Source organism: Pteropus alecto, unplaced genomic scaffold (genome assembly GCF_000325575.1).
Source record: "Pteropus alecto unplaced genomic scaffold, ASM32557v1 scaffold461, whole genome shotgun sequence".
Classification (NCBI taxonomy): Eukaryota; Metazoa; Chordata; class Mammalia; order Chiroptera; family Pteropodidae; genus Pteropus; species Pteropus alecto.
The window spans coordinates 1,301,598-1,312,423 of record NW_006431079.1 but is presented as its reverse complement, the minus strand read 5'-3'; the positions used below and the strand labels follow the sequence as shown (position 1 = coordinate 1,312,423).

Sequence of the window (10,826 nt, the reverse complement as noted above, 5' to 3'; positions counted from 1 at the left end):
AAGAAGAGAGAGGGCAGTCCAGGCGCAGGAAAGTTTTTGTTGCTGGCTCTTCCAAAGTGCTAAGCCCCTCACTACCCAGATCTCAGTCCAGTTATCATTTGAATCCTACAGTATTTGCTGTTATTTGGCTTGTAGCCCAGGTCACTATGAATTACTAATCATGTTTTTATTATCATAGACTTCATCTGCATGTGGATTTATAATTTGCCGGATGCTATCTATTTGAATTCTGCTCAGTTCCCGGGCAATAAACCAGCTCCTGAGCTTCCATTTCCTCTTTAGAAAAAATGGGAGAACACCTTCTTGACAAGGCTGTTGCAAGAGTTAAGTGAAATAATGTACGTAAAGCCCTTAAACTCAAGATGTTTTCTTTCTACAGGTGAAGAAAGTGAGATTTCTAGAACCTTGTTTTTGACTGAAAGGCTTCTGATTCCTGATATCTAATGCTCCTCTCTCCTGTTCCTAGTCCTTTAACTCCTACATCCAGTCTGCTCAATTAGACTATAAGCCATCTAAGATATGTACTGTGTCCCATGGGTCTTTGAAATTTCTGACTCCTAAGATTGTATGTTCAATAAAGATCTAATGAGTTTAATGGCAGTTTGTACTTGCTATATACACATAATACCTCATGTTGCAGTGCTTTACAATTGTCCTCCATTATCTAAATCCAGCCATACTGACCTAGTTCCTAGTATACATCTAACTTTTCTTGCTTTTGCACATAGTTAGGTGTCACCTCTTACCTGAAATGGCCATTCTACCACCGTCTCCTTATTTTCTATCACAGAACTCTATATCCTGCACAGGAGAATTTCACTTATCAGAATTTCTAAATGAACTCTAAGTTCCATGATGGCAGGGCCCTCATCTGTCTTATTAACCCTGGAATTTCTAGTGCCTACAAGAATGCCTGACACATGGGACATGATTACTAAATATTTGTTGAACAAATGAATTTGAATGAGGTCATGGCTTGTTAACTGCCTGAGATAGGATTAAAGATTAGGTCTTCTTTTATTCCAATGCTCTTTTCAATGTGTCTCATTTTTTATAATATGCTACTGTATTATGTGTATATAGCAAGTACAAACTGCCATTAAGTGATTCCAACTTCTTGTGACCATTACTTCATACTATATAAATCTTTATTTTCAATACAAGGCTAAATGAATTCATCATTATTTTACTTAAAGATGTGTACAAATAGCACAATAACATCCATGCTATGACATATTATGTACAGTATTCGAAATACTATATCATTCTAGGTACTACAGACATTTGATATTTTAAAAGTAAAAAAGGTGAGTACTTAGTAAATTACTGAATAACTCAGTTGAGAGACTGAGCTTCTGAGCCAGTCATAAGTTCAAGTTCCAGCTTTGCCATGTAATACCTGGCCAAGTTACTCTATAAGCTTCAGTTGACTCATCTGCAAAAGAAGGACAATAACTCCAGTATTTGACTTAGGTTTGTAGTTAAGATAATAAGTTTATGTATATATGTAAAACAGTAAGTCATTTAATTTACTGCCTAGCCATAATTAGGTGCCGAATAAAGTGGTGTTTTAAGTACAAAATAAATGCAGTTAGTTAAATGCCTGTGTCTACACATTAATGGACAAGTTACTTTCATGGGGTGCAAAATTCTCACTGTGACAGTTTTAAAATGGGATTAGATTTATGAGAAAGTATGGAAAAAAGTTCATCATTGTTTTTAAAATCTTTCCTATGAAGGAGAGGGTGATTTCTCTGTCTAAAGTCATCTTAAAAACAAAATCATTTTGATTTACAGTACAATAAAGTTTAAAACACTGTCTTACAAATTAAGCACAGAAAGGAGCAATGACACGTGGAACCCAACTTTTAAAAACTCACTATGGTCTGAAATAAAGTCAGGAGCAAAAAGACTTAGAACTAGGTAAAACCTCAGATTAATATAAAAACTAGATAAAAACTTCAAAGTTAAGTAATTATGAAAACCTCAGGACTCAGAAGTTCCCACAAGTTCATAAACTACGTATATATTATAAATAATAATAATAGCTAAAGTAATAGTAGAGGTACAATTCCTCAATCTAGCTAGATCATCCAGCTAGGTGAAATGGTGCAGCCACTTGGAAAACAGTTTGAGTTACTCACAGGTGGACCATATTTATCTTATGACCAAGAAATTCAACTTCTATGTATACACACCTACGATAAATGAAAACATATGCCCAACAAACAAAAACTTGTACGTAAATGTTTACAGCAGCTTTACGCGTAACAGACAAAAGATGGAAACAAACCAAATGTCCATTAACAGATGATGGATAAATAAAGCATGTTATGTCCATACATAAAATATTTGGCAACAGAAAGGAATGAAGTACTGACATGCTATAACATGAACGTTGCAAATATTACATTAAAATGGAAGAAGCCAGTCACAAAAGCCCACATACTGTGTGATTCCATTCATATGAAACACTCGGAATAGGCAAATGTGTAGATTAGTGAATGATTGGAAAGCGGTGGGAAGTTAAGGGAATACAGGGAGTAATTTAACGGGGTAGTTTCTTTTTAGAGTGATGAACATGTTTTAAAATTGTGGTGATGGTTGCTCAACTCTGTGAATATACTAAACCAATTTAAATTACATACTTTTAATGGGTGAATTGTAAGGCATGTGAATTATACCGGTAAGCTGTTATTTGAAAAATATATGTGTGTGTGCGTGTGTGTGAAATTTCCAAAATATGCCTGTTACAAATCTCATCAGCTTTTACGTGGTCTCATTTCTCTTACTAAACATTTAACAATGAACTTATATTAACATTTAATATTGCAGATTTTTGTCAACTACAGCAAAATCCACGTATCTTCTAAGATTCAGGACAAAGGTGACAACACCGAACCTACAATTTTCACCACATCCCTCCTCCATCCCCCCGCACCCCGTGGTTATACCAGCTGATTAGACACGTCCAAAGCAAAGACTGAACCTGATTTTAAACAAATAATGGGTTTAGCAATGGTATTCTTTCCCACTTTTTGCTTAATTTCGTTACTGCGGGAAAACGTAATGTTAAAAAAAGCATAAGAGAATGGAGTAAAAATTGGTTCACGTTCCCCAATGTTACAAAGCAACTGAAGGATTCGTTCGCTTTGGCCACAACTGAGAAAAAGGAAAAATAAAATTAATAACTTCTAATATTTGATGTTAAGCCTCAGTGGCCTAAAAATAAAAAATAAAAAAAAGTGAGGGGAACAAGTGATCTGTGCACGAACTGGGTGGGAGGAAATTCTAGGAGCAATCTGCAGGTGGGGTCCGAGCGGGCCCTCGGCCAGTCCTGCCGCCAGCGCCCCAGCTGAGGCCTAGTGCGGACCGTGGCCCGACGTCCCAGCCGGAGGAGATTCGCCTCGGCGGCGTCTGGGGACTTGCTCCGCGCGGAGGTCAAGCCGAGAAGCGCTACCCAGATCCAAAGGGCTCCACCCTTCCCTCCTTCACTCCCTCCCCTCGGCGGCCCCCTGAGGGGAACAGGCGGGGCACAGCGCGCAGAGACTAGGGGTGGGGGGTGGCGTCCTCAGTGAGAAACGCTCCGCCGCCCCAGAGTGGCGGCCGCGGGTTATTAATAAACTCCGCTTCTGCCCAGGCGCCGCTGCCGCGGCCGGCCGTAGAATCGGCAGGGCCTGCCGCGGAGGCTAAGCAGCTGGAGTCAGAGTCGGGGCCCGACTGGGCCCACGCCGCAGCGCTGAGGGCGGCGGCCGGGCGGAGAATAATGCACACTGGGTAAAAACACATTTATATACGAACCTCCGAGAAAATTTTCCAACAATTCCTTCGTCCGACCACCATGCACCAGGACAGGAAACAGCCGCCCGGCCCCCAGGCCCCGCAACCCGCATAGCGAGTCTGAAGCCCGCCCCCAGTCTCCATTGGGCTGTCACTACGTCATTCACTGGACGCCTTCTGCTTGCCATTGGCTCAAATTTAGGCGATGCGCGACGAGACCGCCTTATCCACGCCTTATTTTCGTTACGTCAGGCCTTAAAGCTAGCGCCTGAGTGGCTTGCGTGAAGTGCGGAATCAAAGTTCCTCTGTCTGACTGGTTGGCAGACCTGCTCATCCCAGACAGACACCGCCTGGCTGACAAGTGAATTATGCCGATTCTGGGGCCCCAGCGGGAGGCGCCATTTTGTAGCGAGGGAGGGAGGTTGGTCCTTGTGACTAGCTGGGAGGGAGAAGAGGTGACTGGCGCCATTTTCCCCAAAGGGGCTGGGAGGTGGCCTTGGCTCTCCCGGTGGGCTTGTTGGAGCGCGTCCTGGAGACTGGTTGGGCTTTGTCTAGCGATTATCGAGTGTCACCCTTTGGGAGGGAAGTGGTCGGGAGGGGTAGGTTAGGATGAGAAGCCTTACAGCTCCTTGGGGGCTCTCGATGCCAGCGGAGGCCTTTGAACTTGGGAGAAGGCTCTGCTTTCTCCAGAGCTGCTGTATGCCGGTCACTGGCTGCCAAGCCTCCCTGTGCTTCTGCAATCGTCGGGGCATCACCGTTCGTTGGGAGGGGAGCCTCCTGCCTCTGCTAAAGTGTCGGCGGAGCTTGGCAACGGGGCGATGGTCTTGGACTCTGCTGGGAGATGCTGCGGATCCTTTTGCGCTTGCATGTTGTTTAGGTTCAAAACCTGAAGTAGTCTGTAATGGTGTCGCGACATACCTTGTGTGTCGCGAAGTAAAGGAAAGTCAGAAGCGGGGAAAAGCATTGACTTAGGCTCCCCAAACCTATTAAGAATGGATACAAATTAGTTGTGAAGTTTAGGTAACTTTCGTAGATCTTAAGCCAAACTTTTTCTATGCTACTGGGAATACTAGCCATTTCAGAAGTATTCAGTAAGTATTCATTCGCTTTGGTAACCAGGCTGAGTAAAGGTGAGATAAAATGTATAGATAGACTCAACGTTTGTTAGATCTGGCATTCCATATAGAATTGAGTTAACGAAGAATGAGGAGGTTGGCCCGTTGTTACAGGTTTGTGTTCTGCTTGCAAAAATTGGAGAGCGCTGGATAAGGTTAGGTTCCTTTTACATTTCAGGTGATTTTGGAATGACCAAGGGGTTAAATCAAAAGGAAGTTAAAGACAGCCTTCGTCTAAGTGAGGATAATTAAAATATTTTGATTTACAATTGAGCCTGATTTGAGATTTTAACGATAACTTTTTTGATAGAGAGTAAGGGGCAGGCTGACCCTAACCAAATTACAGTTGCAGTTGGTGCTTAAATGCTATTCGAAGGAAAATAGGACTTTGAGTGTCCTTTGACTACATATTCTTTAGAAGTTATTTTTTACGCCCGTCTAAAAATAAAAAATGTGACACAAAATTGGATTAGGTTACTTGAAACTGAAAGAATTGGCTCACTTAAAATAGTCTTGTACCCAATGGAGATTCTCTTTGTCAGAGGGAAGTAGAGTTCAGATGAAAAACAAGGTGTTTTAATTTATACTTTGTACCTTCCTGATGTTATATGTGTCTAGTAAATAGAAATGTTAATAAAAGAATCCTAATACTATTATGCAGTTTAGTCATTTATTACTAAGACCCATGCCTGTAGTCTACTACTTAAAACACTAATACAGAATCTCAAAAATAATTTTAAATTACTCTTTAATTGTAAGTTGCAGTTACAGGACATCTTCGTATCTCCAGAACTTAAAGAGTAGTTGTAAAAATTGAATGATGGTGGCGGATAGGACGCTGTAATTCAAATCTGATTCAGGGAGAAACCTTAGTTCTGATTTTGTCACGTGTAATAGAACTTTGTGTTAACAGTATTTACCAGTGACTATAGAAGAGTTCAAATGTGCAAAGTATTCAGGGCCATCCATTATCTTCAGATTTTTCCCGAAATCACCTCCTGTTCCTTATCTCTTATTATATTTTAATGACTTGAAAACATTTAATTTCCAACCAGTGCTAGTCTAGGCTTTTAAAGCTGGGCCATTTTGCCCAGTTTTCCAAATAGTTTATTTCTATCCCTCTTTAAAAAATGTTTTTTTAAACATTTCTTTCAGTAACTCAAAACTTTCTGGAGAATTGATTTTGGCATATTTGTACAGTGATGTAGCCATGAAAGTGTAGAAAAAAAGATGATGAGAATGACATTAAACTCTTAAAAGTATCTCAGAGAGGGTGTTAATAGGTAACAGATTTATTTATTTCTGTAATGAATTGAAATTATGAATTTGTAAATTTTTTTAAACTAAAGAATTCAAAACCAAACTAGTAGCTTGCTCTCTCCATTGGGAGCTGTGACTGTAGATGTGTCACTTATCTCAGAACCTGTTGTCTCATCTGTAAGGTAAAAACCACTTATGGTATGGTATGATTGGAAGGATATATGAGAATGTAGGTAAACATGTAGCACAGTTCCTATCAGATGCATTCAAGTGCTTAATGTTAGCCTATTCGTTCTCCAGTTCTCACTTTAATAGTCTACAGCAGGGCCCAACCCCTGGGCCACAGACCAGTACCCGTCTGTGGTCTATTAGGAAGCAGGCTGCACAACAAGAGACGAGCGAGGAAAGCATCTGTGCTTGAGGCTGCCCCCCATCACTATTACTGCCTCAGCTCCACCTCAGATCGTCAAGCATTAGATTTTCATAGCACCAGTCGCTGGGGACCACTGGTCTACAGCAGTGGTTCTTGAGAACTTTGATAGATCCTTTGCGATTTTGGATGAAAGCTGTGAAAAACTGCTGTAGTTTCATAGAGGCTCATGGACCTAGAGTTGAGTCCTTGGTCTGTAGACTGAGCTCATTTAGTTAATCTCACTCAACTTCCACACTAAAAGGATTAATCAGGGCTTAATTAGAATCCGTTTTGGAAGTGTGTGATTAGGTTACTTAAAATGTTCCTTTTGATCTCATAAATGGTTCTCAGTATATAGCTGACATAAGCATAGCTGTAATACAACTAGTAATGTTTTATTAGTAGGTAATCTCATAATTCCCTTTATTGCAAGCTGATGTAATTCCAGTATGAATGCAATTTTTCCATTTTACCAAGCCTACCCTTGGATCACTTGTTAATCCCATTCATTATATCTTTGAAAAATCATCTAAGTGAGTGAGCTCCAAAGTTTACCAACTATGGGTAATGTGTATTGAGTTTTAGTGGCAAACTAAAAGGAAAATGTTAAAAATCTTTTAAAGCCCCTGAAGATTCCAGGTGTCCCTTTAAAGCTTCATACCTCCACAAGATTCTAATCATTTTGGCTTCTAATTACATTTGCTTAAATCTGAAGTAGAACACTCCAGACAAAAGGAAAACCAAGTTTCATTAATATACGTAGTAAGTCTGGTGTTTTCAGCAGTAGAGTTAAATAGTGGATAGTCCATGAATGAAACCAGTTTTTAACATTTTCTGGGAAAACATACTTGAGACGAAATGAGAATTTTTTTAAAAGACGAAGCTCATGTTTTCAAATAAGCGATAACATTTTATAGAAAAACACTTAAGTGCTGTAATTTTGGGGGAAGTTTGGCTTAGTCTTAAATTTCTAATACTATGTATTACATTGAAATTTATAAAGAGATTAAACATTTACAGAAAAAGTTTTAAGGATTATTCCCCTGCCCCAACTTTGGCACCAGCTTGGGTGCCAAAAGTAGTGGCATTTTTTAAAAAATAGCAAGACGAAATTTGGGAATATGATCCTAAAGACTTTTCCCCCTAATATGGTGATATTTCATGTTACACTTTAGGGAACTTTAACCAAATTTGAGGCTCACTTTTAAATGAAAATTATCGATATTCATATACCATAAAACCATTTTAAAATGTATACTTCAGTAGTTTTAAGTATATCCACAAGGCTATGCAACTATGACCAATTTCTAAGTCAAAACATTTCATCATCCCCAGAAGAAACCCTGCACCATTATAAGGCAGTTGCTCTTCATTTCCTCCTCCCTGCCCCTGGCAACCTCTCATCTCCTGTTTCTATATATTTGCCAATTCTAGACATTTCTATAAATGGAATCTTCTGACTTCACTGTTTTCAAGTTCACCCTCGCTGTAGCACATAACTACTTTTTATTGCCAATAATAGTTTTATGGATGTACCACAGTATTGTTCATACATTCTTCAACTGACAACTACTTGGGTTGTTTCCACCTTTTGGCTATGCTAGTATGAACAACCATTACAAATTGTGTGGACATGCATTTCATTTCTCTTGAATATATACATCCAGGAGTGGAATTGCTGGGTGGTACTATTTTCAACCTTTGAAGAATTGCCAAACTTTTCTCCAACAGATTAGCATTTTATGTTATCAGCAATGTTTTTAATTTCTCCATATTGTCACCAATACTTGTAATTGTCCTCCTTGATCATGCTAATAGGTGAAATTATTCATTTTTATTGATTTGCATTTCCCTAATGACTAGTGATGCTGAGCATCTTTTTCAATGATATTGGCCATTTATCTTGGAGAAGTGTCTACTTGGATTCTTTCCTATTTTTGTTGCAAGCTGTAAACGTTCCTATATACTCAGGATTTGCAAATATTTTCTCTGGATTTTCTTCACTTTCTGAAAAGTGTCATTTGACGCACGAAAACTTAAATTTTGATGAAGTCCAAGTCATCTATTTTTTGTTGTTGCTTTTGCGTTATATTCAAGAAACCGTTGTTGCCTAATTCATAGTCACAAAGACTTATGCCTACATTTTTTAAGACTTTTGTAGTTTAAGATCTTATATATAAATCTTTGAACCATTTTGAGTTAATTTTTGTGGGTGGTGTGAGGTAAGGGTCCAACTTCATGCTTTTGTATGTAGATACCTAGCTGTCTTAGAACCATTTGTTGAGAAGATTCTTTCATACATTTAATGGTCTTGGCACCCTTGTCGAAAATCAGCTGACCACAGATTTAATGGTTTATTTTGGACTCAATTTTATTCCACTGGTCAGTGTCTATCCTTACACTAGTACCACTGTCGTGATTACTAAATCATGTTCAGATTCAAGATTGTTTTGGCTATTCTGAATCCCTTATATTTCCAAACAAATTTTAAGATGTTTTGTCAATTCCTGCAAAAAGGTAGCTGGGATATTTTAGTAATTAAAGAATTTATAGATCAATCTGGGGAGTACTGGCATACTCATGGTATTATCTTCCTATTCATGAACATGGGCTGTCCATTTATTTAGGTCTTCTTTCAACAGATTAGTTTTCACTTTTTTCCTAAGTATTTTTGACGCTATTGTACATGGAATTTTCTTAATTCCACTTTGGTTTCATTGCCATATAGAAATATAACTGATTTTGTATATTGATCTTGTGCCTGCAACCTTGAAAACATTAGCTCTTTTTGTGTGGACACCTTAGAGGTTTCTGTAAGATGATGTAATCTGCCAATATAGTTTCAATCTGGATGTCTTTATTTCCTCTTCTTGCCTAATTGCTCTGGGTAGAACCTCATGTACCATGAATAGAAGTGTCAAAGGGTAATGCTTGTCTGGCTCTTGATCTTAGGGTGGGTAAAGTTTTCAAGTCTTTCATCATTAAGTCCAATAGTTTTAAGGTTTTTGGTAGATACCCTTTTTCAGGTTGAAGAAGTTCCCCTGTATTTCTAGTTTGCGTTTATTAAGTTTTGAAAGGAACATTAAAAGCCTGATAAGAGGAATTTAAACATAGGACTCAAAGACATTAACTCACAAATTTCAATCTATACACACGAAAGCAGATAAAGGAATTATCTATCACCTGTGCTTACAACCTGAAAGGGGAATTACCTCACACAATGTTACTTTTATAGATACTGAGAACTGGTGAATGCCAGATGGGAGCTGGGTAGAAAAGATGAAGGGATTGAGTACAAATTGGTAGTTACAATATAGTCCCCTACTGCATAGGGAATAGGCAATAATAACTATGTATAGTGCCAGGTGGGTAATCGGGCGGATCACTTCATAAACTATATGTCAACACTATGCTATACCACCTGAAACTAATATAATAGTATTGAATGTCAACTCTAAGTGAAAAATAAAAATTAAAAAACAAAATATATTCCTCCCATAGTGACAGAATCCTGGATTTCTAGGTGAGAACCTAGTTTTCTCTATATAAGGAACACAAGCACCAAAGTGTTTAATGCTACTGCAATAGTAGCCGACTTCATCAAGGGTAAAACCTAAAATTGAGGCAGACACTGACAAATAGTCACAGATAATCTTCACCGAAACTTAAATAATATAGAACAGAGCTGATATTTTAATAACTGGTATGTTTTAATGTAACTTTAGGTCATTTAACAAATGCTTTTTAATGCCTTCTATGCTTAAGGAATTATTGTGCTTGATCTTCCCAAAGACCTGGTTTAGTCATTAATACAATTCTTAATGACTTTTGCTTCATGCTTGCTTCAGGGGCTACATCTGGGGCTGAAGAAAAGCATATATAGCCAAAGGGCTGTGGTTGGCCAACCCTGCTCTACACTTTGGTTTCTTCCAGAAGTGAACATAACAGTTATATCTCGATAAAGTGTGTACGTTTAGCAACCACCATTTTATAACCTGCAGAGAAACGGATGAACTTTTAAATAGATGGAATACTTCAATTTACAAAAAAGTGAAGAATTTACAACATCAGCCACTAAAAGAAACATACTGAAACCCAAAATCAGAATTAACTTCTATAAATTAAAAATTAAGTTATAGGTTAGTGAAATTATGGGAAATACTGTTAAAATCTATATGCAATTATGTTTATAAATATTCACAAAGTTATCAACAGTCCTACAACCTTATCTAGAAACATATATCAAGACTCATAATCTG

At 38.4% G+C, this 10,826-nt stretch overlaps 1 protein-coding gene across 1 annotated transcript in view; it reads right to left on the bottom strand.

The window, feature by feature from the left end:
• Positions 1 to 3,906, bottom strand: part of ZNF143 (zinc finger protein 143) — a 39,658-nt gene extending 35,752 nt beyond the window's left edge. The window contains 1 exon segment of the mRNA XM_006905627.3: positions 3,802 to 3,906. The gene's annotated coding sequence lies outside the window, so the exon portion shown is untranslated.
• Positions 3,907 to 10,826: the final 6,920 nt, after the last annotated feature.